Source organism: Macaca fascicularis, chromosome 17 (assembly GCF_037993035.2).
Source record: "Macaca fascicularis isolate 582-1 chromosome 17, T2T-MFA8v1.1".
Lineage (NCBI taxonomy): Eukaryota > Metazoa > Chordata > Mammalia > Primates > Cercopithecidae > Macaca > Macaca fascicularis.
Genome location: NC_088391.1, coordinates 27,281,453 through 27,308,090, shown reverse-complemented (window position 1 = coordinate 27,308,090; position 26,638 = coordinate 27,281,453). Strand labels below are relative to the sequence as shown.

The window sequence follows — 26,638 nt, the reverse complement described above, 5'->3', positions numbered from 1 at the left end:
GGTAATCCAAGTGAACTAAAGAATTGTGGCGCCAGCAGATCCTAACATAAATGTAAAGCCTAAAGTCTTCAATATTGGGAAAGTCGACATAGTAGACTGTTCTTTTCTCACTTTCAGACTGTGCACATCTGCTCCTATAAAACTGCAAATGAAGCCACTACTACTGTGCAGGCACACTGCGCCTGATTAAATGCGTAGCCAGGCTCCATAGCATCTTTCAAGCACTGTCACTCCTCTTGCCACATTGACTGGGCAGGAGCAAATGGCCTATGCCATGGCCTGTCATGATAACCTCACGCTATAGATGACCTCTTTTTTTGTTGTTGTTTTTGCTTTGGAGGCTTCTGCTAATCATATTTTTACTATGGAAACAAAAATTCCTATGACACTACCTTCTGAGTTAGTGTAATTGAAGGGTACCTTGGGATTGCAGGAAAATTGTAAAATACAAAACAAAACAAAACAAAATTACCATATGTAAGTACTTATCATGTCAATCAAAGTGAATCAGGATTTTTCTTAGTACTGTAAAACCAAAATAAAATTCAGAAACAAATTGGATAATTAGATGCTAAAGCTAATGCAAGATGCAGCTATCTTCCATCACCCCCAGATTAAAATGTTTATGTTTAATCAGTTTTCTTTAACTTTTGGTCGACTCTATTATAAACACAGGTTATATGTTTAAAACTATAACATAAACCATACTTTAAAAACCATACTTAAAACCTAGTTTTAAAAACCCAGGTTTTTTGTCTGCTTTATACCACTAGTATTTCACATAAGATTTCATTTTCAGAAAGTGTTCCCTCCTAAAAAAAGTTTCAAAAGCCATTGATTTATTAGGCTAAGAGCCTCCTAGTTCTCCTCTGGGATTCCAGTCCTTCCCTTCTTTATCTTACCTAGAGCAACACCAAAAACCTAGTAAATTTTCCAAAATTTTGTTATATATTCTCCCTCTTCAATAATCTATAAATCCACTTTGTAGACTACGAAATTAAATTCAACATTTTTGATCTGACTTTCCAGGCAGACGTGATCTGACCCTACTCCAGCTATACAAATATGTTTCCATAGTCACCCAAACAGACTCTGTAGTCCAGGAAAGGTAAGTCTGTGGTGCCTTTACTTCCTTATCTCCTGCTCTTGACAGATCCTGCCAATCCTCCTGCACTGAGCCATAGCCCACTGGTCACTGACATTTTTTGGTAAGGCCTGCCCTTGCATTTTTGTGCGTTATATCCTTAACCTGAGACTTTTGCCCCTCTCCATTTACCTACTCTAATTCCTTCTTATCCTTCACGGTCCACATATATATGGAGGCTGCATGAGCTTCCTGAGTGCATGATGATCTCTTCTTCCCACTGATTTATAATTTAGTTTTTCCTAAGATCTTTCTTTGTTCTCTGGGCTTCCTTCGGGATCACAGATATCTACATTTCTTCGCAAGGTTGTGATGTCTGTAGGGATCTATTCTTGAAAGGTAGAAGAAGGTAACTTGGACAAGAGTGGTAGTAAAAGGGGGTAGATTGATGATATGTGGAGGAGATAGGATTAAAAGAGCTAGAGATAGATTGGATGCAGAGAAGGAGCATGAAGGAACAGTCCAGGATTCTGGCTTAAGCAATTGGGTTGAAGAGATACCATCCATTCATTAAAATGAGCAAAGGTAAAGGGGGAATAGATTAGATGTGACTCTGGCTGGAAATGCAGGTACCATGGAGTGAACGTAAGTTCAATTTGAATATGTTAAGCCTAAGAAGTATGTGGGACCTCCCAGGAGAAATGCCAAGTGGCCATTTAGGTATATGGCAATGAAGATTAGTAGAGAGGTACAGACTGTCCCAGACATTTGGAGGTCACTGGTGTATAAAAAGCATTTAAAGCCCTTGGGATTAGAGAAGTCACCTATTGGGAGAAAATGTAGAAAAGAAGCAAAGAGAACCACCAGTCTCTTGTGAATTATATTCTCATCAGTCAGATTCCTACAGCCTATCAACTCTAGAAGGGTTAATAAAATCAGGTTTCTTAACTGGAACAACTTCATAATCATTTCTCCCTCCATCATGACTCCAGTAAGGTAGCTACACCAAAACAAGCAGCAGACCATTCCATCATGGCAATTCTATTTTAAAACACAGCAGAGATTATTATCCCCACTGTACAGAGGAAAAAGTGACTATGAAAGCTTAAGCAATTTAGTTAAAACTGCAGAATCAGTGAGTGACACACAGGAATGAGATTAAATTCAGGGCATAGAATTGCAATTAAGAAGAGCTCTTTCTACCTTTCAAGAATAGATCCCTACAAGTCATCACAAGCTTGTGAATAAATGTAGACATCTGTGATCTCAAAGGGAACACCATAGAACAAAGAAAGCGCTTAGGCAAAACTAAATTATAAACTGATGGGAAGAAGAGATCATCATGAACTATTATCCTGTGATTAGATTATTGCAAAATTCTCCCAACTGATCTCACCATTTCTCACTTAATGACCCCTCCAAACCTTTATTTATTTATTTATTTATTTATTTATTTATTGAGACAAAGTCTCACTCTGTTACCCAGGCTGGAGTACAGCGGAACAATCATGGCTCACTGTAGCCTTGACCTCCCTGGGTTCAGATGATCCTTCCACCTCCGCCTCCTGAGTAGCTGAGACTACAAGTGCGTGCCACTACACCTGGCTAATTTTTGTATTTTTAGTAGAGGTGGGGTTTCACCATGTTGCCCAGGCTGGTCTCAAACTCCTGGGTTCAAGTGATCCACCAATCTCGGCCTCCCAAAGTGCTGGAATTACAGGCGTGAGTCACTGCGCCTGGCCTCCAATCCATTTTTCACACAGCAAGCAAAGGATCTTTTTAAAGCGCAAATCTCATCACATATAATTTTGTCCTTACGTGTCATATTCAAAATAAATCCAAACTATCTCCAAGTGGCCACTAAGGGCCTTTGTAACCTGGTCCCTGCCTACCTTTCCAGGCTCATTTCCTGTGCGCTCTTCTCTCCCTTGATCCCTTCCAAACCATATCGGCCTTTCAGATCCTCAGATACACTAAGCTCTTTACTACCTTCTGCTTGACAGCTTTCCCCTCACCCCATCATCTGGTTAACTCCCAGCTCCACATAAAGTTTAAGAGAAGCCTTTCCTAATCCTCTAAACAGTAATTAGCACAAGATGCAATTATACTTTTATTTGTGTGATTATTTGTTTGTCCATCTCCCCTCTGGACATGAGGTCAGGAACTACTTACCACTAACTTATCTAACTTACCACTGTATAGTCATAGTGACAGTTAGAGCCAAGGTATTTGTAGGGTCTCAGGAGAAACTTTGTTCTATGAGTTTTCCCTGTGTTGTCTCTCAGGTGCATGCCTGTTGTTTGGATGGTGCTGGATAAACATTACTAATGCCTGCTCTTCCAGCTCTTCAGGTCGTTTGCCCTTCTACTAGATCCTTGTGTGTACATGCAATTATATTGCTTCAGACAATCAGATTATAATATCATTGACTGGGTAATGGAATTACTCTACTAATCATAACAGTAGCCATGCCACAAATATCAACTTTAAGGTTTTCTAAATGCTCATAGTGAGCATTATCTCATTTAATCTTGGAGTCTGGACCTGAAGATGCATTCTGCTACCTCAATTCATTTGGATGATTCCCAAAGCTGTATCAACAGCAGCTTATATTCAATTCATCACTGAAGGAAGGGCTACTTCAGCTGACAGCTGATTTTATGCTTTTTTAGTAGTTCCATCTCAAGACAGTGACCTTTTCCTTACTCAAATTCTGGGGACTCTTACTGTATGTATCCCTCAGTTTACTGACTATAATTCCTTCTAGGATTATTGGAATGGATAAACAAGATAATAATAAGTAATATTTGTTGAATGTTTACTATGTTCTGTACAATTTTTAAGTGCTTTACTTGCACAAATTTATTCACTCTTCAAAATTCCCCATGAAGCAGGTAGCATTGTTATGCATTGTTATGCTCATTTATAAAGGGAGAAATTGAGACACAAAGAGTTATACCAATTATCACTTTGCTAATAAGTGGGGAAGTTGGAATATGAACCCAGCAGTCTGATTCCAGAGTCTAGGCCCTATGCCACATATATGTGAATACTTACTCTTTGGTAATATTTATGCTTTAATGATATTACTTTTTAATGTATTTACCTACATTTTAGGGAGAGCTTACTGTGTCCCAGGCATTAAGTGCAGTGCAGGAACATAGTTTGCACTCTAGTGGGGAAGGTGGATTTGAATGATGATTATAACAGTGATGAGTGTTATGACTGCGAGAAACCTGTGTGTAGAGGGAGCATGGAGCAGTGGGACTCAGTCTAATCTGGGGCTCAGAAAGTGCCTTCTTGAGGAAGAAACATTTTGGTAGGATGTGTGCATAGTGTGCCAGAGCATTCTATGAATGACTGAGGAACTAAAAGAAGTCAAGACAGCTGGAGTTTCTTGAGCAAGGAGGCAAGTGGAGTGAGATGATGCCGAACCAAGCACTGGCTCCCATCACAAGGGCCTTGGATGCCATAATAAGGATCTGGTACTTTATTCTAAAGGTCTTGACAGCTATTGAAAAGATCTCAAGAAGTGCAGAGTTTGGAAAAGACTGTTCCGGCCGAGCATGGTGGCTCAAGCCTGTAATCCCAGCAGTTTGGGAGGCCGAAGCAGGCAGATCACTTGAGTTTAGGAATCTAGTAACATAGGGAGATCTTGTCCCTACTAAAAAAATCAAAAAGTTAGCCAGGCGTGGTGGTGCACACTGTAGTCCCAACTACTGGGAGAATGAGATGGGAGATCACTTGAGCCGTGGAGGTAGAAGCTGCAGGGAGCCATGATCACACCACTGCACTCCAGCTTGGGTGACTGAGTAAGACCCCATCTCAAAAAAAAAAAAAAAAAAGACTGGCTGGCTCACGCCTGTAATCCCAGCACTCTGAGAGGCCAAGGCGGGCAGATCACCTGAGGTAGGGAGTTCGAGACCAGCCTGACCAACATGGAGAAACCCCGTCTCTACTAAAAATACAAAATTAGCTGGGCATGTTAGCACATGCCTGTAATCCCAGCTATTCGGGAGGCTGAGGCATGAGAATCGCTTTAACTCAGGAGGTGGAGGTTGCGGTGAGCCAAGATCACGCCATTGCACTCTAGCCTGGGCAACAATAGTGAAACTCCATCTCAAAAAAAAAAATACTGTTCCAGCAAAGAGAAGTGGGAGTGAGAAGGCAGAAATCAGTGGGTAGGTTGTTGTTATCTTCCAGGAGAGAGGGGCTGGTTGTGTGAGCAAGGGTGGCGTCAGGGGTCATGTGAGGGAGTGGGTGTGTTCTCAACATATCTCGGAGGTAAAGTGGACAGAACTTGGTGGTTGATCGGATGTGGAGGGTGAGAGGAAAGAAGGAGCCAAGGTTTCTGACTTGAGCAAAGTTTTGACAATGGAAATAGAAATGGATAAGAGGAATGAAAGCAGTTTGGGGTAAGGGGACTGACAGAATAATGAATTGAATTTCAGGGCTGTTGAAACAGAAGTGGATGTGTCCAACAAGTAGGTGATTTATAAGGGTCTGAAGCTGAGCAAGGAGAGGTGGGCTACCTTATATCTTTAATCTTAAAATGGACATTATTCACATTTACTATTTCCAAAAATAACATGTATCTTAAAATTCAGTTTGCTTGCTGGGCGCAGGCTCACGCCTATAATCCCAGCACTTTGGGAGGCTGAGGTGGGAGGATCACGGGGTCAGAAGATCGAGACCATCCTGGCTAACACAGTGAAACCCCATCTCTACTAAAAAATTACAAAAATTAGCTGGGTGTGGTGGCACATGCCCATAATCTCAGCTACCTGGGAGGCTGAGGCAAGAGAATCGCTTGAACCAGGGAGTCAGAGGTTGCAGTGAGCCGAGATCGTGCCACTGCACTCCGGCCTGGTGACAGAGAGGGACTCCATCTCAGGAAAAAAAAAAAAAAAATTAAGTTCAAAATAGAGGATATTCTATGAAGTAAGTATATCCTATAAAGAAACAATTAATTTGTACTTAATGGTATTTTGAGAAATTAGAGAAACAGGCTTTAAAATACCTTTTTATCTTGAAGAAAACTTTACCTATGTTTAGCATAGGTAAAATTCAGCACTAGCACTGAATTTTGGCACAAATGCCAAATTGGTACAGTCCAACTTAATGGGGCTTTACCATAATTGTTAATGGGCTTGAAGTGTTTATTCTTTTTAAGTAAATCCAAATCTTTCCTTCTTCCAATTCTACCTCCAACACAATTTTGCTTATGCCACTAACTTCATTAGGAGTCTCTGTCTCCATGTTACAAAGGTACGCCTTTGTCAATGTGGGATACAATAATGTGTCTGATTTTTAGGAACTCAAATTAATATGATTTTATTGTATTGTGTTTATGTCTTCCCGAGCATAAAATGCTGAATCATTTGGTGTAATTGTGGCAGGGTTTCACATATTCATTCCTCCATCCTCAGCCATATAGGTGGGCGAAGAGGTAAAGAAACCATAAACTTAATTTAGAAGAAGGAGTTTACCAACATCCCATTCTCAAATCCTACATCATTTACTGTCTCTAAGGTGTTTTTGGTTTCTGGGGGCGTTTTTGGCCAATATACTGTCTTCCATTGTTAATGTTTATATTTATTTATTTATTTATTTATTTTGAGATAGGGTCTGGCTCTGTCACCCCAGCTGGAGTTCAATGGTGTGTTCTCAGCTCACTGTAACTTCCGCCTCCTGGGATCAAGCGATTCTCCTGCCTCAACCTCCTGAATAGCTGGAACCAAGTTGCATGCCACCATGCCCAGATAATATTTGGATTTTTTAGTAGGCGGGGTTTTGCCATGTTGCCCAGGCTGGTCTCGAACTCCTGAGCTCAGGCCATCCACCTGCCTTGGCCTCCCAAAGTACTGGGATTACAGGTGTGAACCACCACACCCAGCCTTCCATTGTTAATTTAGTATTCATAAATGTTTATATGACCTTCCCGATGAGATATTAACCTAGCAGGGGAGCAAATAACTATGGTTACTCCCCGACAATCTTTATGTCCGGGATCTTTACCTAGTTTTCTGTTCCATTTCTAGCAGGTCTTCCCAGGCCCTCCAACTAGGGCCATCCAGATCTCACAAAGATCACTCCTTAGTATAGTCAAGGTTCAGGGAATATTTTGAAACAAACCATTACTTCCTAATCTGTCCTTCCCTAATCTCCAAACCAGATAAAGAGATTACAAGAAAGAAAAACTGCCAGGCACAATAGCACACATCTGTAGTCCCAACTAGTTAGCAGACTGAGGCAGGAGGATCACTTGAGTTCAGAAATTCGAGGCCAGCCTGGGCAACATGGTGAGACCCTATCTCTTATTGAAAAAAAAAAAAAAAGGCAAACAGAAAAACTACACAGTGGTATCTCTCATGAACATAGATGCAAAAGTATTCTAACACAAAATATTAACAAATTGAACGCAACACTATATAAAAAAAAATTGTATACTGTGACCAAGTGGGATTTAGTTCAAATATACAAGGCTGGTTCAACATTCAAAAATCAATCAATGTGGCCGAGCACAATGGCTCACGCCTGTAATCTCAGCACTTCAGGAGGCCAAGGCAGGCAGATCACCTGAGGTCAGGAGTTCGAGACCAGTCTGACCAACATGGTGAACCCCCCCGTCTCTACTAAAAGTACAAAAATTAGCTAGACATGGTGCCAGGTACCTATAATCCCAGCTACTCAGGAGGCTGAGGGGGAGAATCGCTTGAACCCAGGAGGCAGAGTTGCAGTGAGCCAAGATTGCGTCACTTTACTCCAGCCTGGATAACAGAGTGAGACTCCATCTCAAATAAATAAATAAATAAATAAATAAATGTAATCCACCACGTCAACAGGCTAAAAAAGAAAAATCATATGATCATATCAATTGATATAGAAAAAACATTTGGGCCAGGCGCGGTAGCTCAAGCCTGTAATCCCAGCACTTTGGGAGGCCGAGACGGGTGGATCACGAGGTCAGGAGATCGAGACCATCCTGGCTAACACGGTGAAACCCAGTCTCTACTAAGAAATACAAAAAACTAGCCGGGCGAGGTGGCGGGCGCCTGTAGTCCCAGCTACTCGGGAGGCTGAGGCCGGAGAATGGCGTGAACCCGGGAGGCGGAACTTGCAGTGAGCTGAGATCCGGCCACTGCACTCTAGCCTGGGCTACAGAGCGAGACTTCGTCTCAAAAAAAAAAAAAAGAAAAGAAAAAAAAAAAAAAGAAAAAACATTTGACAAAATCCAACACTTATTCATGATAAAAACTCTCAGCAAACTAGGAATAGAGAGAACTTCCTCAACTTGATAAAGAGCATCTACAAAACGCCTACAGCTAAAATCATACTTAATGGTGAGACACTGTAGCTTTTCCTGTCAGATCAGAAAAAAGGCAAGGACATCCCTTCTCATCGCTCCTATTCAACAATGTATGGGAAGTCCTATTAGTGCGATAGGACAAGACAAAGAAATAAAATGTACAGATGTGGAAGCAAAAACTAAAACAAGCTTTGACTAAGAAACAAGTGGAAGCATCATCTCCAGTTTCTTTTTCTTTTTCTTTTCCTTTTTTTTTTTTTTTTTTTTTTGGAGACAGAGTCTCGCTCTGTCACCCAGGCTGGAGGGCTGGAGTGCAGTGGTGCAATCTTGGCTCACTGCAACCTCTGCCTCTCAGGTTCAAGTGAGTTTCCTGACTCAACATCCTGAGTAGCTGGGACTACAGGCTCACGCCACCATGCCTGAATAATTTTTTGTATTTTTAGTAGAGATGGGGTTTCACCATGTTGGCCAGGCTGGTCTTAAACTCCTGACCTCAAGTGATCCACCTGCCTCAGCCTCCCAAAGTGCTGGGATTACAGGCGTAAGTCACCACACTTGGCCTCCAGTTTATTTTCAAATTTATGGACTTTCTTTATTGCATATTTGTTTTCTATTTCAAAGATTTCTGCTGTTATCTTTTTATTACTGACTTCCTTCTAATTCCTTTGGGTTTAATTTGCTGTTCTCTTCCTAGCTTCTTAAGATAGAAGCTTAAATCATGTGAATTTCCAATCATTCTTTTTCTCAAATGTATACATTTGAAGCTATGAATTTCTTTTTGACCCTTTCTTTTTTTTGTTTTTCTTTTTTTTTTGAGACAGAGTCAGGCTCTTGTCACCCAGGCTGGAGTATGGTAGTGCAATCTCAGCTCACTGCAACCTCCACCTCCTGGGTTCCAGCAATTCTCCTGCCTCAGCCTCCCAAGTAACTGGGATTACAGGTGCACACCACCACGCCTGGCTAATCTTTTGTATTTTAGTAGAGATGGAGTTTCACCATGTTGCCCAGGCTGGTCTTGAACTCCTGAGCTCAGGCAAGCCCACCTCAGCCTCTCAAAGTGCTGGGATTGCAGGCGTGAGCCACCGCACCTGGCCTTTTAACCCCTCTTTCCTTGTATCTCAGATGTTTTCAGATGTCTTATTTTTATTATTATTTAGTTTTAAATATTTTCTAATTTATTGCTATTTCTTCTTAGACTTATGTGCTATTTAAAAATCTGTTGATTGATTTTCAAACACTTGTGGGGAGGGGTTTCTACTTATCTTCCTGTTATAGATTTTTAGTTGGATTCCATTGTAGTCAGAGAACACACACTATATAATTTCAGTCCTTTGAAATTTTTGAGACTTGCTTTACGCGCTAGCATATGGTCCATTTTGATAAGTATTTACATGCTCTTGAAAAACAGTATTTAGTCTGCATTTGTCACGTTCTATATATGTATGTCAATTAGGTCAATTTAGTTACTTCTGTTATTCAAATCTTACATATCCTTACTGATTTTTTTGTCTGCTTGTTCTATCATCTATTGAAACAAGTGTTAAAATCTCCAATAATGATGGTGGATTTATCTATTTCTCCTTTTAGTTTTGACAACTTTGCTTAATATGTATTGAAACCACGCTAGGAAACATTCTTTTTTTTAAACTTACAAATTATAAATTCTTAGGTACATTTAAATTTACAAATTGGTACAAAAAATTGATCTTTTTATCATTATGAGATGTCCCTCTTCAGAGATATTTCTTGCTCTAAAGTCTATGCTGTCTGAATTAATATAGCTATACCAGCTTTTTTTTTGGTTACTGTTGGCATGGCATGGGTTTTTTTTTTTCTATTCTTTTATTTTTTTGAGACAGGGTATGTCTCTTTCTCTTGCCCAGGCTGGAGTACAGTGACACGATCATGGCTCACTGCAGCCTCGGCCTCTTGGGCTCAAGAGCGATCCTACCACCTCAGCCTCTGTAGTAGCTAGTACTACAGGCCTGTGCCCACCATGCCTAGCTAATTTTTATTTATTTTTATTTTTTTTGATAGTGAGTCTCGCTCTGTTGCCCAGGCTGGAGCACACTGGCATAATCTCCGGTCACTGCAACTTCCACCTCCCAGGTTCAAGTGATTCTCCTGCCTCACCCTCCAGAGTAGCTGGGACTACAGGTTTGTGCCACCACACCCAGCTAATTTTTGTATTTTTTTAGTAGAGATGGGGTTTCGCCATGTGGCCAGGTTGGTCGTGAACTCCTAGCCTCAAGTGATCCACCCACCTCGGCCTCCCTAAGTACAGGAGTACTGGAATTATAGACGTGAGCCACTGTGCCCAGTCTCCATTGTTTTTCTTTAAACTTTGTGTCTTCTATTTAAATTAAGTCTCTCTCACGCTCTCTCTCTCTCTCTTTCTTTTTTTTTAGACAATCTCATCTGTCGCCCAGACTGGAGTGCAGTGGCGTGATCTTGGCTCACTACAATCTCTGCCTCCTGACTCAAGCAATTCTCCTGCCTCAGCTTCCTGAGTAGCTGGAATTACAGACATTACACCACCATGCCTGGCTAATTTTTATATTTTTGGTAGAGACAGGGTTTTGCCGTGTTGGCCAGGCTGGTCTTGAACGTCTGGCCTCAAATAATCCACCCACCTTGGTCTCCTAAAGTGCTGGGATTATAGGTGTGAGCCACTGCACCCAGCCTAAATTGAGTCTCTTGTAAACAGAATATGTGTTTTTCTTTTTTGTCTAAAAGTAATTCTGATCTTCTAATTGGGGTACTAATCCATTAACATTTAATGTAATTATTGAAATATTTATGTTTAACTCTATTATATTGTTAACTTGTTTCTATTTCTGTTCTTTATTTCTCCTTTCTTGCTTTTTGCGGGGAGAGAATCAAGTATTTTTATTATTCCTTTTTTTCCTCTCTTGTTTTAACTTATTGGTTATCAGCTTTAAGAGATGGGGTCTCACTCTGTTGCCTAGCCTGGAGTGCAGTGACTATTCACAGGTCTTTCTTGGGGTTTCAACCAAGAGTTTGGGCTTTGTTTTTCTATCTCCTCAGTACCACGCTGCTGCAAAATTCTTTGCCCAGCTCTTCAGCCTCCCAGCTCCTGTTTTTCTTTTGGTTCTCCTGCAGTCTCTGCCTGTGCTTGCTCAGCTTAGGAGTTTGAAAACATCTCAAGGAGAGATTGCATGTAGCCTTTTTGGGTTTATTTCTCTGCAACTCTCTCCTCCTTGAGATTTTACTATCAAGTCGCAGCCACTTGAGCAGCTTTGAACTCCAATCTGTCTCTTCAGCCTAATGGAACCGCCACTTACTTTATTCCCTGACCTGTGAGTTGGGCCAGGGTGATTATCGAGATCCCTTTGATGTGCCTCCCTTCTCTTAGGGATCATCTGCCTTGGTTGCCCTCCAATGCCTTCAAATGTGCTATATACTTAGTCCATCGGTTACAGTTGTTTTCAATGGGAGGGTTAGCTCAATATAAGCTACTCTATTATGGCTGGAATCAAAAATCTTCTACTTTACGATAAATAAAAAATCTAAAAGAATTCAAAAGACTGGAATAAGGAAATTACAAAAACATAAAAACTGAATCACAGATTACAAACTTCAGTCCTAGTCTAAAGCCCATCCTTAAGTCTTCTGAATTCAGCACTCTGTTTAGAACAAACGCACTGTTTTCTCATCTTCAGTTTGGTTCTTTGGCAAGAGCTTTAACCTAGACTAAGAAAGTCAGGGTTTGGTTTCTGGACTTTTATATAAAAAGTATGTGATTCTGGACAAACTTCTTTTTATCACTTAGTTTTGTCACTAGTCAGGGAAGATGGCCCTTAAAGCCTGCTTGCCTTAAGTCCTTTAAGGAATAAGCTGGATATAAGTAAATAAATAAATACAATGTAAAGTCCTTGCCCTTTCTTCCTTGCAGAGTTGGTATGAGGTCAGCTTAGCTGTAGAGGCAAAGTTCACAAGGGTGCCTTCCCCATAGGGATGTGGGTGCTTTTACAAATTTTCCAGCTCTTGGACAATTTTTTCTCATGCTCTACTTTTCTTTTATCCCCTAATTAGAGCTGTGAATTAGACAAAAACATGATTGCAATTTCCTCCCCCATCTGGATCAGATTGTCCTGTCTAACCTCTAAAATAAAAGAGAACACAGGTGTTTGAGTGGGATGCTGGGTCAGGAGAGCTGGTTGGCCAGGTGAGCCTGACCAGAGAAAACTCCCTGTGGACAGGCCAGATAGGACCCCAAACTATCAGAAAGGTTTTGGTCAATGTGGAATCTGAACAAAAAGAGCTATTTATGTAATTCAAAAGTAGAACAGTATTAAGTTCAGGCAGACAGATGGATGTGTTCTCATGATTGGAATGACCTTTTGGACTGAATGTTGGGGACTGATGGGACATGCCTTCGGAGGCACAGCCTCACTTTGTCTCTGACTCTGCTTTTTCTAGGCTTTGTGTCTGACAATCCCCTTCTAGTTGTCATATCCTCCTTTAGGTGTTTTACCAACTTCAGCTTGGTTGGTATCCTGCTTGTCTCCTCATGGTCACCTTATGTCTCTGCCCCGGTGCTTTATGTGTTCAATTTACATTGTTTTTAGAGCACATTGTTGCTTTCTGTTCCCAAATTTGCAGGGAGGACCTTATGATAATCCCCATGTCCACAGTGCATAATGGACCAGGAGCTTTATGTTTTATCTCCTGATCTTCACTCCAGTCTGGAAGGTCATCAGCTTCATTTCCACAAAGATGTGGAAGCTGAGGATGATACAGGCTAAGGATCTGCCCAAGGTTGGACAGCTTGAATGTCACAGAGTTTGTGTTCAAACTGAGGGCTTACCCCAAACTCAAAGTTCTGCCTGCTGCTGCTGAGTAAGCACCAGATTGTGAATTACTCCGAATTTTCAAGTCACCTGTAGAGGAAAGGGGAACTAAAAGAAAAAGTGGTTTAGTCAAACAAAAAACTTCCCAATGTAGCATACCTTTATGTCTCTTTGCCTTAATTTGTGTTTCTTTTCCTAGAATCCCATCTGTTTGTATCTATTGAATACCTACTATGTGCCAGAAACACATAGTAATACAAAAGACGTGAAGGCTATAATCTAGTAAGAGTGTAATTGGTACAACCTCTGAAGATGGTAAGTTAGCAATATTTTTCATCTTCCAAATGTGTATAATCGTTGACCAGAAATTCTACTTCTGGAATTACTCACATATGTCCATAAAGCCTATAGTCTAACTGTGAATATTGGAATATACATAATAAATGCAGAGTATATAATCACAAATTGAGATAAGTATCATAAAGGAAAAAAAGAAGTGCATTGATCAGGGTTAGACTAGAGAAACAGAGCCAGTATATAAATATATATATATATGTGTGTGTGTGTGTGTGTGTGTATATATATATGTACATATATATATACACAGAGAGAAGGAGAGCAAGAGATTTGTGACAGGAGTGGGCTTATGTGACTGTGGGGACTGACTAGGCAAGTCTGAAACTGTAGGACAGGCCAGCAGGCTGGGAACTCGAGCAAGAGCTGGTGCTGCAGTCTGCAGGTGGAATTTTTTCTTCTTCAAGGAAACTTGCTTTTCTCTTAAGAACTTTCAATTGATTGGATGAAGCCCACCCAGATTAGCAAAGATAATCTACTTCAAGTCATTTTAAGTAGATGTCATCACACCTACAAACCTTACTAGTAACTCCCAGGTTAGTGTTTGAATAACTGGCCTAGCCATGTTGACACATAAAATAAACCAGCACAAATAGGTCAAAACTGTGTTGCTTAAGATGCATTCAACAGCAAGAAAGAAAATCTAAATCCAACTACCTTAAACGTAGGAAATGTATTGGCCTACAGCATGGGAAGTCCAAACATAGGCTGGAGTGTCTGGCTCTGGCCATGTACTTGGCCCTCCTGCCTCTCAGGGAGGGGTTTGTGCTTAGGCTGCCTGCTAAGATGGTGGTGGCAGTTCCAGATCTCATCTTCTGTATAAGGAAGAGAGAAATTATCTCTTCCTGCAACTCTCTGAAGAGTAGGAAATTTTTCAGAGACCTCCAGCAAACCTCTTATTACATCTCATTGGCCTGAACTGAGTCATGAGTCCACATTTGGGCTAATCTCTGTGACTAGGGAATAGCATGCACTAAATGACTTAGTACTGAGGTCCTGAGTCAGTCACCTGTGAGGGGAATAGATGACTATAATTCCCTTAGTCTGAAGCCTCCCTATCTTTTCAACAAATAATAATGCTTATATAGCTGGCAGATTGGAATGACTCAAAGCAAGCACCCTGGGCCTCCAGGTGGCCCAGGATTCAGCTGGCTATCCCAAAGGATAAATGTCTTTGCATATCAATGGGTGGCAGCATATATATTGGGTTAGACCACCTGGGGACAGGATCCATTCCTAAATTACAAGGCTTCTACCTGATGTGGGAGGAGTGCAATGGCTACTGAGCAGACCATGGGTAGTGAGGGGAGAGAGAGGAAAGGTTTAAGAATCGAGAATGTTTCCCAGGTTCTGGTTTCAGTAACTGGGTAAATGCCAGTGGTGTCCTGGGTCTCAATTGCACTGGCTCACAGGAGCCAATTATGTGCATTTTGTCCCAATTCCATGTTCATTGGTGGGAATTGATACAATTGATACAAATTGGCAAATGATACAAATCCATGCTTTTTATTGTGGTGGGGAGGCATCTTTTGTTCAGCCTTGATCAGCACATCATTAGTAGAGCCATGCCAAAGAGAGAGGTGCACTGGAGGAAGGACAGGCTTCGCCTTTAGCTCCCTGTTGCAATCCTGCTCTCCTTTTTGTTGTTAAATTGAGGTAAAATTTACATAACATAAAATCCACCATCCTATTCATCCTTTTTGAAGCTCACTCAAGCTCATGTATTACTGCTTCTTTATTTATTCTTCATTATAATAATATATTTCTTTTTAGACTGGGCATGGTGGCTCACACTTCTGATCCCAGCACTTTGGAAGGCCGAGGCAGGCAGATCACTTGAGGTCAGGGGTTGAGACCAGCCTGGCCAACATGGTGAAACCCCATGTCTACAAAAATACAACAATTAGCCAGGCATGGTGGTGCATGCCTATAATCCCAGCTGCTACGGAGGCTGAGGCCAGGAGAATCACTTGAACCCAGGAGGCAGAGGTTGCAGTGAGCTGAGATCACGCCACTGCACACTAGCCTGAGTGACAGAGCAAGACTCCATCTCAAAATAAATAAATAAATAAATAAATAAATAAATAAAATAATCATAATATTTTATTTATTTTTAAGAAAGTAATACATTTACATGGTTCAAAATGCAGAAGGTACATACAAAAAGATATACAGTAGAATATCTGTCTCCCTGTCTGTCCCCAGCTGTCCAATTTCCTTTTCTAGAGATAAGTGAATGGATTTTTAAAATATACCTTTAGAAAGTTATACAATAATAATAAATATTTAGAATATTTCTAAATGCATTTGCACACATGTTACCTACATATACATGCACACACACAAGCATTGCTGTCTCCTTACTTTTCTTCATGTAACAAAACATCTTGAAAATCATTCTATACCAGTACATGGAGAACTTCCTTAGTCTCTTCTTCAGTTCTGCATAATAATCTATTTGCAAATCAACAGAGCAGTTGCAAATAAATTTCTATGTACTTGCTTTTTCATATATGCGGGCATATCTATAAGATAAATTCCTACGAGTAGAGTTTCAGGTCAAGGTTATATACATTTGCAAAATAAAAGATACTGTTTAAATTGCCTTCTGGTAAGATGGTATCAGTTTACATTCACTAGCAACAGGTAAGATGCTTGTTTTCTCACAGCCTTGCCCGCAAAGTACATTATCAAACTTTTTGCAATTTGTCGATCTGATAGGCAAAGAATGATATATTAGTGTAATTTAAATTTAAATTATATTTAAATACAGTAAAATTGAATTATTTAAATTAACTTACAAAAACATTTTCTTACATGTTTATGAGGCACTTCTATTTCCTTTTTTGTAAACTATCTACTTGTATTCTTTTCTTTTTTTTTTTTTTTTCTATTGGGTTTTCGGTCTTTTTCTTAGAGTATTAAGTTTGGAGCTCTTTTTATCTGAAGGAAATTACATGTTTGTGATGAGAGTTGCCAACACATTTTTCTCATTTTGTCATTTGTCTTTTTTTGGCTTTGTTTCTGGAAGTTAAAAAGAAAAGTATATTGTTCAATCTATCAGACTTTTATGGCATTTTGGTTTTATGTAATACTTAGAAAGGTCCTCCTGACTCCAAAAAAATTTTTTTTGAGACGGAGTCTCGCTCAGCCGCCCAGGCTGGAGTGCAGTTGGCTCACTGCAACCACCATCTCCCGGGTTCAAGCAATTCTGTCTCAGCCTCCTGAGTAGCTGGGATTACAGGCACCTGCCATCATGCCTGGCTAATTTCTGTATTTTAGTAGAGAAGGGGTTTCACCTTGTTGGCCAGGCTGGTCTTGAACTCCTGACCTCATGATCCGCCCGCCTCGGCCTCCCAAAGTGCTGGGATTACAGGGGTGAGCCACCGCGCCCAACCTCCAAAACGTATTTTTAAAAAACCATTTTTTCTCTCTTACTTTTGTTCTTTTATTTTTACATTTAAAACTCTGCATCATCTGGGTTCTATCCTGGTTTTTTTTTTTCCCATGAGACTATGGTTGCCTCAATATTATGTGTTGTAATATTCATATTTTCCTCCCTTGTTCTGAAATTCTATTTTTTAGATTTTAACTTATAGAAGAGAAAGCTGTTAAGTATTGGTATCTGGGCTTTACACAAATGAGAACTTGCCCTGTCTTTGGCGAACGGCAGCAGAGGCATATAGCTACCTGCTTAAAACAATAGATGTCTATGTGCGCTTTCATTTCTTATTAGGAATTCTGTGTGTGGGGAGAGTGGAACAGGGAACACAAGTTGTTATGACACTTGAGAAACTGAATTACACAATTCGTTGATTTTTTTTTTTTGATGGGGAGATTATACAAATCAGAAAAGGAATCAAATATAGAAAAAGCTCTTTTTTGCACCTCTGCTTTCAGCTGCATAGTTAGTTCCTCCTGTGATCAAGAAGTTCCTTGTTTATTTCTTGGTTGGGTAGCATAAGTTTTGCTATTAACTATCACCACACAGAACAAAAATGAGCACAGTGAAAATATATTAAATATTTCATAGGAAAGAAAGTAAAACTCCTAGCCATAAAATAAGACATTTTGGTCATTGTTTTGGAGGATGGAGAATATCATCTTGACCACAGCTAATCTTGGCATCAGCATCTGTAGCTAGTGGAAACATCAACCGTCATTGTTTATGAGGGGAGAGAGGAAAGGAAGAAGGAGGAACTGCAGATAGTTGACAGAGTGACCAGAGGTTGTGGCTGTGTCACAAGCTGGTCTCCGGAAATGGTCTAGGACTGGGAGACAAGGGCTTCTTTGGTTGGGGGAAGTAAGTGGCCAGGGCAGTGTGTTCATTATGGGCTTCACCTTCTCTACTCTGTGGGGTGCCAAGCAACTGAGCAGAGCTGGGAGGTCGGCCAGGCTGCCTGTTGGAGCTCATGGAGGCATCCCCATCTAGGGGAGAAGAGGGCTTGGCCAGCTGAGGCTTGAAAATATCAGTAACTTAGTCTTCCAAGCTACACCTATCAACCCAGAGAATCTGGAGTGACTTCCCCTTTCTTTTGTCCACACACTCTGCTTTCTTGGCTTTTAGTGGCTTCTTTACCCTTTGTGGGGTCCTTGGTGTTAATTTTCATTTAATTTCACGTGTATGTATTGAAGTGGGGAAAAGGAGGCCAACAGGTAGAAGAGGCACATTATGGTTGTCTCAACTCTGCAGAATAACCCTGGGTCCCTATGCCCTCCCGACCTGAGGAAATCTTATGGAGGGGGTGAGTAGAGAGCAACTTGTGGAGTCTTTGCCACTGCCCCAGGGTGGACTGTTAACCAGGGCTCACTGGTCAGGTCTGATTTTAACTTGTTCTTTTGCCAGTCTGAGAGGGAGGGAGATCTTGTCCTTGGTCTTGTTTTTTCAAACCCCCAACTCACCCTTGTTACCCTCTGACACTCTAGGTGGCCCTGTGGCTCTCAGCACCTGGTCAATGATCCCTTCACTCTTAACATCACAAAACAGAGGTAAGGCCTTTTTTCCCCTATCATAGCTGCTAAGCCCATTGAGTAAAAATAGCCAACTCACTGACACGATTCTATTCTCAAGTAAAATATTAAACCTGTTGAAAACCAAAATGAGTGATTGAAGCCTAAGATTCAAATCATCCAGGTTTTGAGCCAGTGTGAGGGCGTGCCCGGGAAAAAACATGAGTCACAGAAGCATCTGTGGCTGTTTTTTCCAAAGAGATTCTCAGGAAGTTTAGTATTTCTTCATTTTCTTTTAAAAGGGGTGGATGAGGGGCGGCAGTGAGACCAATGAGAATGTATTTGTGAGACTTAATTAGTGCTCCCAAAATCTACATTTCATATCAGATAAGGCCAGCGTTGAAGAAAAGGGGAATAGAGGAAGCAGTGGTCTTGGGGAGTGATGAAGGAACCATTAACCTCATCTTGTCTTTGTTCTGTGTCTGGGAAGACAGGCTAGTAGCCTGTTGAAAGGACTGGTTTCTGTTTAGAACTTAGAGAAGGAAACCTAATGACTTTTATCGAGGGAGGAGGTGTCAGATTGTGGCCATGAATTCAGCTTCCAAGGTTTCTTTGGGGCTCCTTTGGCCAAGAGTCCATTCAATCAGTTGGGGGCTTAGAATTTTATTTCTCACTATGTTGTGGAAAGAAAGTATTAAATGATTAAGTACATATAAGACAAATACAGTTGCATTCCTAATATGTCTGTGTCTTGAAAGGTAGGAGAAAAAGGAGAAAGAGAATGTAATTGTAGAGAAATCAAGGAGAAAAGAATGAGACAAGATATAGGAAGGGGCCATGGATTCAGTGGAGGAAGGTGACAGTGTTGACTCCTGTATAGCCGCCCTCCATTTTGACATGCCAAAATTTTAAAAACCCAACTATTTACAGTTTTCCATTGCTTTCATCTTTAACTATAAAGGGTCCATTCTGATTGAGGTAGCCAAACTGTCGCCACAGTGGAAATCATTTTCTAGCCTGCAAAGGCAAGAACTTAAGTTAACTACATCAGGGTCCCATCAGAAGCCAGAGAACTGGAGAACCCATCTATTGGCTGAAGGCCATGGTTGTAGTGAGGACTAGGGGGACGAAGTATGCATGTCTATGCCACCAGGAATCTGTATTTGAGGTCATCTCAAGGATTCTGATGCTAGCGAAAATTATTGGCAGGTCTCACAAATATTTGCATTTCAATACAGACCTCTTAAATACCAGTCTCCTGCAATTCACGAAGGAATGAGTCACTAATGGTAAAACTTCAGGTGCTACTACAAGTAGAGATTTGTTTCTCCGGGTGAGGAGGAGGAAAAAATTTTCTTTTTTTTTTTTTTTTTTTTTTTTTGAGACGGAGTCTCGCTCTGTCACCCAGGCTGGAGTGCAGTGGCCGGATCTCAGCTCACTGCAAGCTCTGCCTCCCAGGTTTACGCCATTCTCCTGCCTCAGCCTCCCAAGTAGCTGGGACTACAGGCGCCGGCCACCTCGCCCGGCTAGTTTTTTGTATTTTTAGTAGAGACGGGGTTTCACTGTGTTAGCCAGAATGGTCTCGATCTCCTGACCTCGTGATCCGCCCGTCTCGGCCTCCCAAAGTGCTGGGATTACAGGCTTGAGCCACCGTGCCCGGCCAAGGAAAAAATTTTCTAGTTTTTCTCGAATAATTTTTTTTTTTAATCTTTTAAGTTTCAACTCTGCCGTGAGCCAGAGATGCTCTTCCTTAAGAGATCCTTTCTGGAAATATTTATGTCAAAACACCTTCTCCCTATTTTTCACCTCCTTTCTGACCTTGTACATATGCTAAGTGCTTGTACATATTAAGTACTTGCTGCTGTGCTGGGAAAAGGGAGAGGTTGTAGGGAATGGGGCCTCCCTCTCTTCAGCTATTACCAGCTTCTCTGGCTCCCATTTCTGCAGGATGACAGGGAGGGTCCCACCCACTGTGACTAATGTCCCTGGCGAAGCACTTAATTGCTGCCCCCTGAAGCATCTAGTGGCCCACGTGCTACACCCCCACTCTGAGGATAATCCATAAACTCCTGCTGCTTCAGGGGGTGTTTTGCCGCAGGGGGAGTTTTGGTTTTGGGGATGAGGGTGGAGAATGAGTCACTTTCCACTCATTTTCTAGAACCTTCCACAGCAGAGTGCCTTTAGAGAGCTGAGTAAAGTAGCCTCTCCTACTTAATAAAGCCAATGACAGTTTCATCCCTTAGAATGTCACTGGCTTGGGGGCAACAATTTGCATTTAATGAAAATAGTAATTTTCCACGGCCTCTGAAAAACACAATTTGGCTTTAGTGTAGTAGAAAGCGCTGACTTTCTTTCACACCAGCCCAATGAAGTTTTCAAAGTTCATTTCAAAGTTTTCAAACTGGTAGTTTCCTCACTACCAGTGGATTAATAACTACAAGTGGAAATGTCTTTGTCAGTGGGGTTGAGGTAACCAGCATGTAGAAGATTATCGCCACCTAAAGCAAGAGGAACTGGCTTTCTGTGACCGGTTTTGCAACACCAGTGTGGAAGCTCTGCAACTGGTTTGTTCTGGATTTTCATGCCTGCCTCCTTCTCAGTCCTCACCATCTGTCAACCATCTCTCCGTTGGTTTCAATTCCAGAAATGCAATCGTCCTGACATGGCTCTTCCTGACAACCTGGGTACCCCACTGCCTCTAGCCACACCTTGCTTCTGAGACAAATAAGGAACTTTAATTTGGGCTCCCGAGTGGAAATAACAGTCATCAAGAACAGAAGGCTCAGGCTGGGTGTGGTGGCTCATGCCTGTAATCCCAGCACTTTGGGAGGCCACGGTGGGTGGATCACCTGAGATCAGGAGTTGGAGACAAGCCTGACTAACATGGTGAAACCCCATTTCTGCTAAAAATACAAAATTAGCCGGGCATGGTGGCGCATGCCTGTAATCTCAGTTACTTGAGAGGCTGAGGCAGGAGAAGTGAGCCAAGATCATGTCATTGCACTCCAGCCTTCCAGCCTGGGCAACAAGAATGAAACTCTGTCTCAAAAAAAAAAAAAAAAGAACAGAGGGCTCTTGCTTGGGCTTGCTCAGAAAATCCCCACTTCAGAGGAGGGTGCAGCTGTCGCTCCAGCTTCCTGGTTATGCATCCCTTGTCAAATCAGCAGGAAGTTTAATTCTATTAAATATTAACCCTTGTCCTGAAGGCCTCGGTTGCTTTAGTAGAGAGAATTGAGGGTAGAAGGTGAAAGAAAAGAGAAAGGGAAAGAGCATGTAGAAGGCAAACAGAAGGAGAGACATGAAGTCAGGGAGGATCAGAAGATAGAGGGAAGAGAATATGAGGGAGAGGATCGCAATTCAGCAGGTTAGTGGGGGAGTTTCTGATCTCACCACCTGCTCTTTGCCGATCAGCATTCTTGCCACTGTTCCTGGCTCTGTCAGAGCTTTCACTCTCATTATCTCGGAAAAAATACATAATTACACAGTGAAAAAACTCAGGTTAAAAATGGCACGTACAGTATGATTCCCTTTTATATTTATTTATTGAGACCGAGTTTCACTCTTGTCTCCCAGGCTGGAGTGCAATGGCACGATTTCAGCTCACAGTAACCTCCTCCTCCTGGGTTCAAGCAATTCTCCTGACTCAGCCACCAGAGTAGCTGGGATTATCGATGCCTGCCACCATGCCCTGCTAATTTTTGTATTTTTAGTAGAGACGAGGTTTCACCATGCCGGCCAGGCTGGTCTCAAATTCCTGATCTCAGGTGATCTGCCCACCTCAGCCTCCCAAAGTGCTGGTATTACACCTGTGAGCCACCGCCCCCCACTGATTCCCTTTTAAATACATGTTTGTGTAAATACCTCGAAGGCTATGAATAAACATTTTCATTATTTTGGAATTATGAATTCATTTTTATTTTCTTCTTTTTTGCTTATCTATATTTTCTATAATGAATATCTATGCATGTAATAGTAGAGTTCAAGTTATATTAAAATTGAGGGGAGGCCAGGCACGTTGGCTTATACTTGTGATCCCAGCACCTTGGGAGGCCGAGGCAGGAGGATCATTTGAGAGCAGACTGGGCAACTTAGAGAGATCCCTGTCTCAAAAAAATAATAATAATAAATAAATAAAATATAAAGGAAAGGACAGAGACAGAGGAAGAAAAATATGGAGTTGGGAGGGGGACAGTGTTTTTTGAGGCACATGATGATCCAGATACTCTATTGAACTATACATTTCCCAGTGTTAATTGCCTGATCTTTGCATTCAGTAGCCATTTGACTACTATGTTCAGTGTTTTAGGGATTCTAATTTTTTTTTTTTTGAGATGGAGTCTGGCTCTGTCATCCAGGCTGGAGTACAATGGCGTGATCTTGGTTCACTGCAACCTCCGCCTTCTGGGTTCAAGCAATTCCCCTGCCTCAGCCTCCCGAGTAGCTGGGATTACAGGCATGCACCACCATACCTGTCTAATTTTTGTATTTTAATAAAGACAGAGTTTCACCATGTTGGTCAGGATGGTCTTGAACTCCTGACCTCATGATCCGCCCACCTTGGCCTCCCAAAGTGCTGGGATTACAGGCTGTCAGGCCTCTGAGCCCAAGCTAAGCCATCATATCCCCAGTGACCTGCACGTTTACATCCAGATGGCCTGAAGCAACTGAAGATCCACAAAAGAAGTGAAAATAGCCTTAACTGATGACATTCCACCATTGTGATTTGTTTCTGCCCCACCCTAACTGATCAATGTACTTTGTAATCTCCCCCACCCTTAAGAAGGTTCTTTGTAATTCTCCCCACCCTTGAGAATGTGCTTTGTGAGATCCACAGCCTGCCCACAAAACATTGCTCCTAACTCCACCACCTATCCCAAAACCTGTGAGAACTAATGATAATCCACCACCCTTTGCTGACTCTCTTTTCGGACTCAGCCCCCCTGCACCCAGGTGAAATAAACAGCCATGTTGCTCACACAAAGCCTGTTTAGGGGTCTCTTCACACGGACATGTGGGACATTTGGTGCCGAAAACCCGGGTCAGTGGAACTCCTTCAGGAGACCCTGTCCTCACCCTCACTCCGTGAAGAGATCCACCTACGACCTCGGGTCCTCAGACCAACCAGCCCAAGGAACATCTCACCGATTTTAAATCGGGTAAGCAGTCTCTTTTTATTCTTTTCTCCAACCTCTCTCACTATCCCCCCAACCTCTTTCTCCTTTCAGTCTTGGCGCCACCCTTCAATCTCTCCCTTCTCTTAATTTCAATTCCTTTCATTTTCTGGTAGAGACAAAGGAGACACATTTTATCCCGGGACCCAAAACTCCGGCGCCGGTCACGGACTCGGGAAGGCAGCCTTCCCTTGGTGTTTAATCATTGCGGGGACGCCTCTCTGACTATTCACCCATGTTCCATTGGTGTCTCATCTCCGTGGGGACGCCTGCCTTGATCATTCATCCAGGTTCCCTTGGTGGCAAGTCAATTGCGGGGACGCCTGCTTTGGCTGCTCACCCACGTTGCGGCCCAGGACTGCTACCCAACCCCCTTCTCTGTGTCACTACCCTTCTCTTTAAACTTGCCTCCTTCACTAAGGGCAACCTTCCACCCTCCATTCCTCCTTCTTCTCCCTTCTCCCTGTGTTCTCAAGACCTTAAAACCTCTTCAACTCTTGCCTGACCTAAAATCTAAGCATCTTATTTTCTGCAGTACCGCTTGGCCCCAGTACAAACTCGACAGTAGTTCCAAGTGGCCAGAGAATGGCACTTGACATTTGTCTATCCTACAAGATCTAGATAATTTTTGTCGAAAAATGGGCAAATGGTCTGAAGTGCCTGACGTCCAGGCATTCTTTTACACCTTGGTCCCTCCCTAGTCTCTGCTCCTAATGAGACTCTTCCCAAATCTTTCTTCTTTCTCTCCTGTCTGTTCCTTGCATCTCCACCTCACGCTCTGAGTCCTTTGAATCTTTCTTTTCTACGGACTCATCTGACCTCTCCCCTTCTTCCCAGGCTGCTCCTCACCAGGTCAAGCCAGGTCCCAATTTTTCCTCAGCCTCTGCTCCCCAACCCTATAATCCTTCTATCACCTCCCCTCCTCACACCCAGTCCAGCTTACAGTTTCATTCTGCAACTAGCCCTCCCCCACCTGCCCAGCAACTTCCTCCTAAAAAGGTGGCTGGAGCTAAAGGCATAGTCAAGGTTAATGCTCCTTTTTCTTTATCCAACCTCTCCCAAATCAGTTAGCATTTAGGCTCTTTCTCATCAAATATGAAAAACCCAGCCCAGTTCATGGCTCATTTGGCAGCAACCCTGAGACGCTTTACCACCCTAGACCCTAAAAGGTCAAAATGCCATCTTATTCTCAATGTGCATTTTATTATCCATCCCACTCCCGACATTAGAAAAAGCTCCAAAAATTAGAATCCGGCCCTCAAATCCCACAACATGACTTAATTAACCTCGCCTTCAAGGTGTACAGTAATAAAGTAGAGGCAGCCAAGTAGCAATGTATTTCTGAGTTACAATTCCTTGCCTCCACTGTGACACAAACCCCAGCCACATCTCCAGCACACAAGAACTCCAAATGCCTGACCTGCAGCTGCCAGGGGTTCCTCCGGAACCTCCTCCTGCAGGAGCTTGCTACAAGTGCCAGAAATCTGGCCACTGGGCCAAGGAATGCCCACAGCCCAGGATTTCTCCTAAGCCATGTCCCGTCTGTGCGGGACCCTACTGGAAATCGGACTGTCCAACTCACTTGGCAGCCACTCCCAGAGCTCCTGGAATTCTCGCCCAAGGCTCTCTAACTCCTTCCCAGATCTTCTCAGCTTAGCGGCTGAAGACTGACACTGCCCAATCGCCTCAGAAGCCTACAGGACCATCACAGACATTTTGGATAACTCTTACAGTGGAGGGTAAGTCCGTCCCCTTCTTAATCAATACAGGGGCTACCCACTCCACATTACCTTCTTTTCAAGGGCCTGTTTCCCTTGCCCCCATAACTGTTGTGGGTACTGACGACCAAGCTTCAAAACCCTTTAAAACTCCCCAACTCTGGTGCCAACTTGGACAACATTCTTTAATGCACTCCTTTTTAGTTCTCCCCACCTGCCCAGCTCCCAAGACATTTTAACTAAATTACCTGTTTCCTTTACTATTCCTGGGCTACATCTACACCTCGGTGCTACCTTTTGCCCCAGTTCAAAGCCTCCTTCACATCCTCTCCTTGTATCTCCCCACCTTAAACCACAAGTATAGGATACCTCTACTCCGTCCTTAGCGACCGATCATGCACCCCTCACCATCCCATTAAAACCTAATCACTCTTACCCTGTTCAACGCCAATATCCCATCCCACAGCACACTTTAAAAGGATTAAAGCCTGTTATCACTCGCCTGTTACAGCATGGCCTTTTAAAGCCTGTAAACTCTCCTTAAAATTCCCCAATTTTACCTGTCCAAAAACCGGACAAGCCTTATAGGTTAGTTCAGGATCTGTACTTTATCAACCAAATTGTTTGCCTATCCACCCCATGGTGCCAAAGCCATAATACTCTCATATCCTCAATACCTCCCTCCACAACCCCTCCATAACCCATTATTCTCTTCTGGATCTCAAACACGCTTTCTTTACTATTCCTTGCACCCTTCATCCCAGCCTCTCTTTGCTTTCACTTGGACTGACCCTGACACCCATCAGGCTCAGCAAATTACCTGGGCTATACTGCTGCAAGGCTTCACGGACATTCCCCATTACTTCAGTCAAGCCCAAATTTCTTCCTCATCCATTACGTATCTCGACACAATTCTTCATAAAAACACACATGCTCTCCCTGCTAATCATGTCTGGCTAATCTCCCAAACCTGAACCCCTTCTACAAAACAACAATTCCTTTCCTTCCTAGGCATGGTTAGGTACTTCCACCTTTGGATACCCATTTTTGCCACCCTGAATAAACTATAATGTAAACTCACAAAAGCAAACCTAGCTGACCCCATAGATCCTAAATCCTTTCACCACTCCTCATTCCGTTCCTTAAAAACAGCCCTAGAAGTTGCCCCTCGCTGGCTCTCCCTAACTCATCCCAACCCTTTCCATTACACACAGCCAAAGTACAGGGCTGTGCGGTCA

At 42.3% G+C, this 26,638-nt stretch overlaps 1 long non-coding RNA gene across 1 annotated transcript in view; it reads left to right on the top strand.

Moving 5' to 3' along the window:
* The first annotated feature begins 1,027 nt into the window (after window positions 1-1,027).
* The window catches only part of LOC135968105 (uncharacterized), a 29,008-nt gene continuing 3,397 nt past the window's right edge, over window positions 1,028-26,638 (top strand). The window contains exons 1-5 of the long non-coding RNA XR_012426949.1: window positions 1,028-1,108; window positions 10,802-13,522; window positions 18,488-18,550; window positions 21,156-23,667; window positions 25,325-25,421. This is a non-coding gene — a long non-coding RNA (uncharacterized lncRNA). The remainder of the gene's footprint in view (window positions 1,109-10,801; window positions 13,523-18,487; window positions 18,551-21,155; window positions 23,668-25,324; window positions 25,422-26,638) is intronic.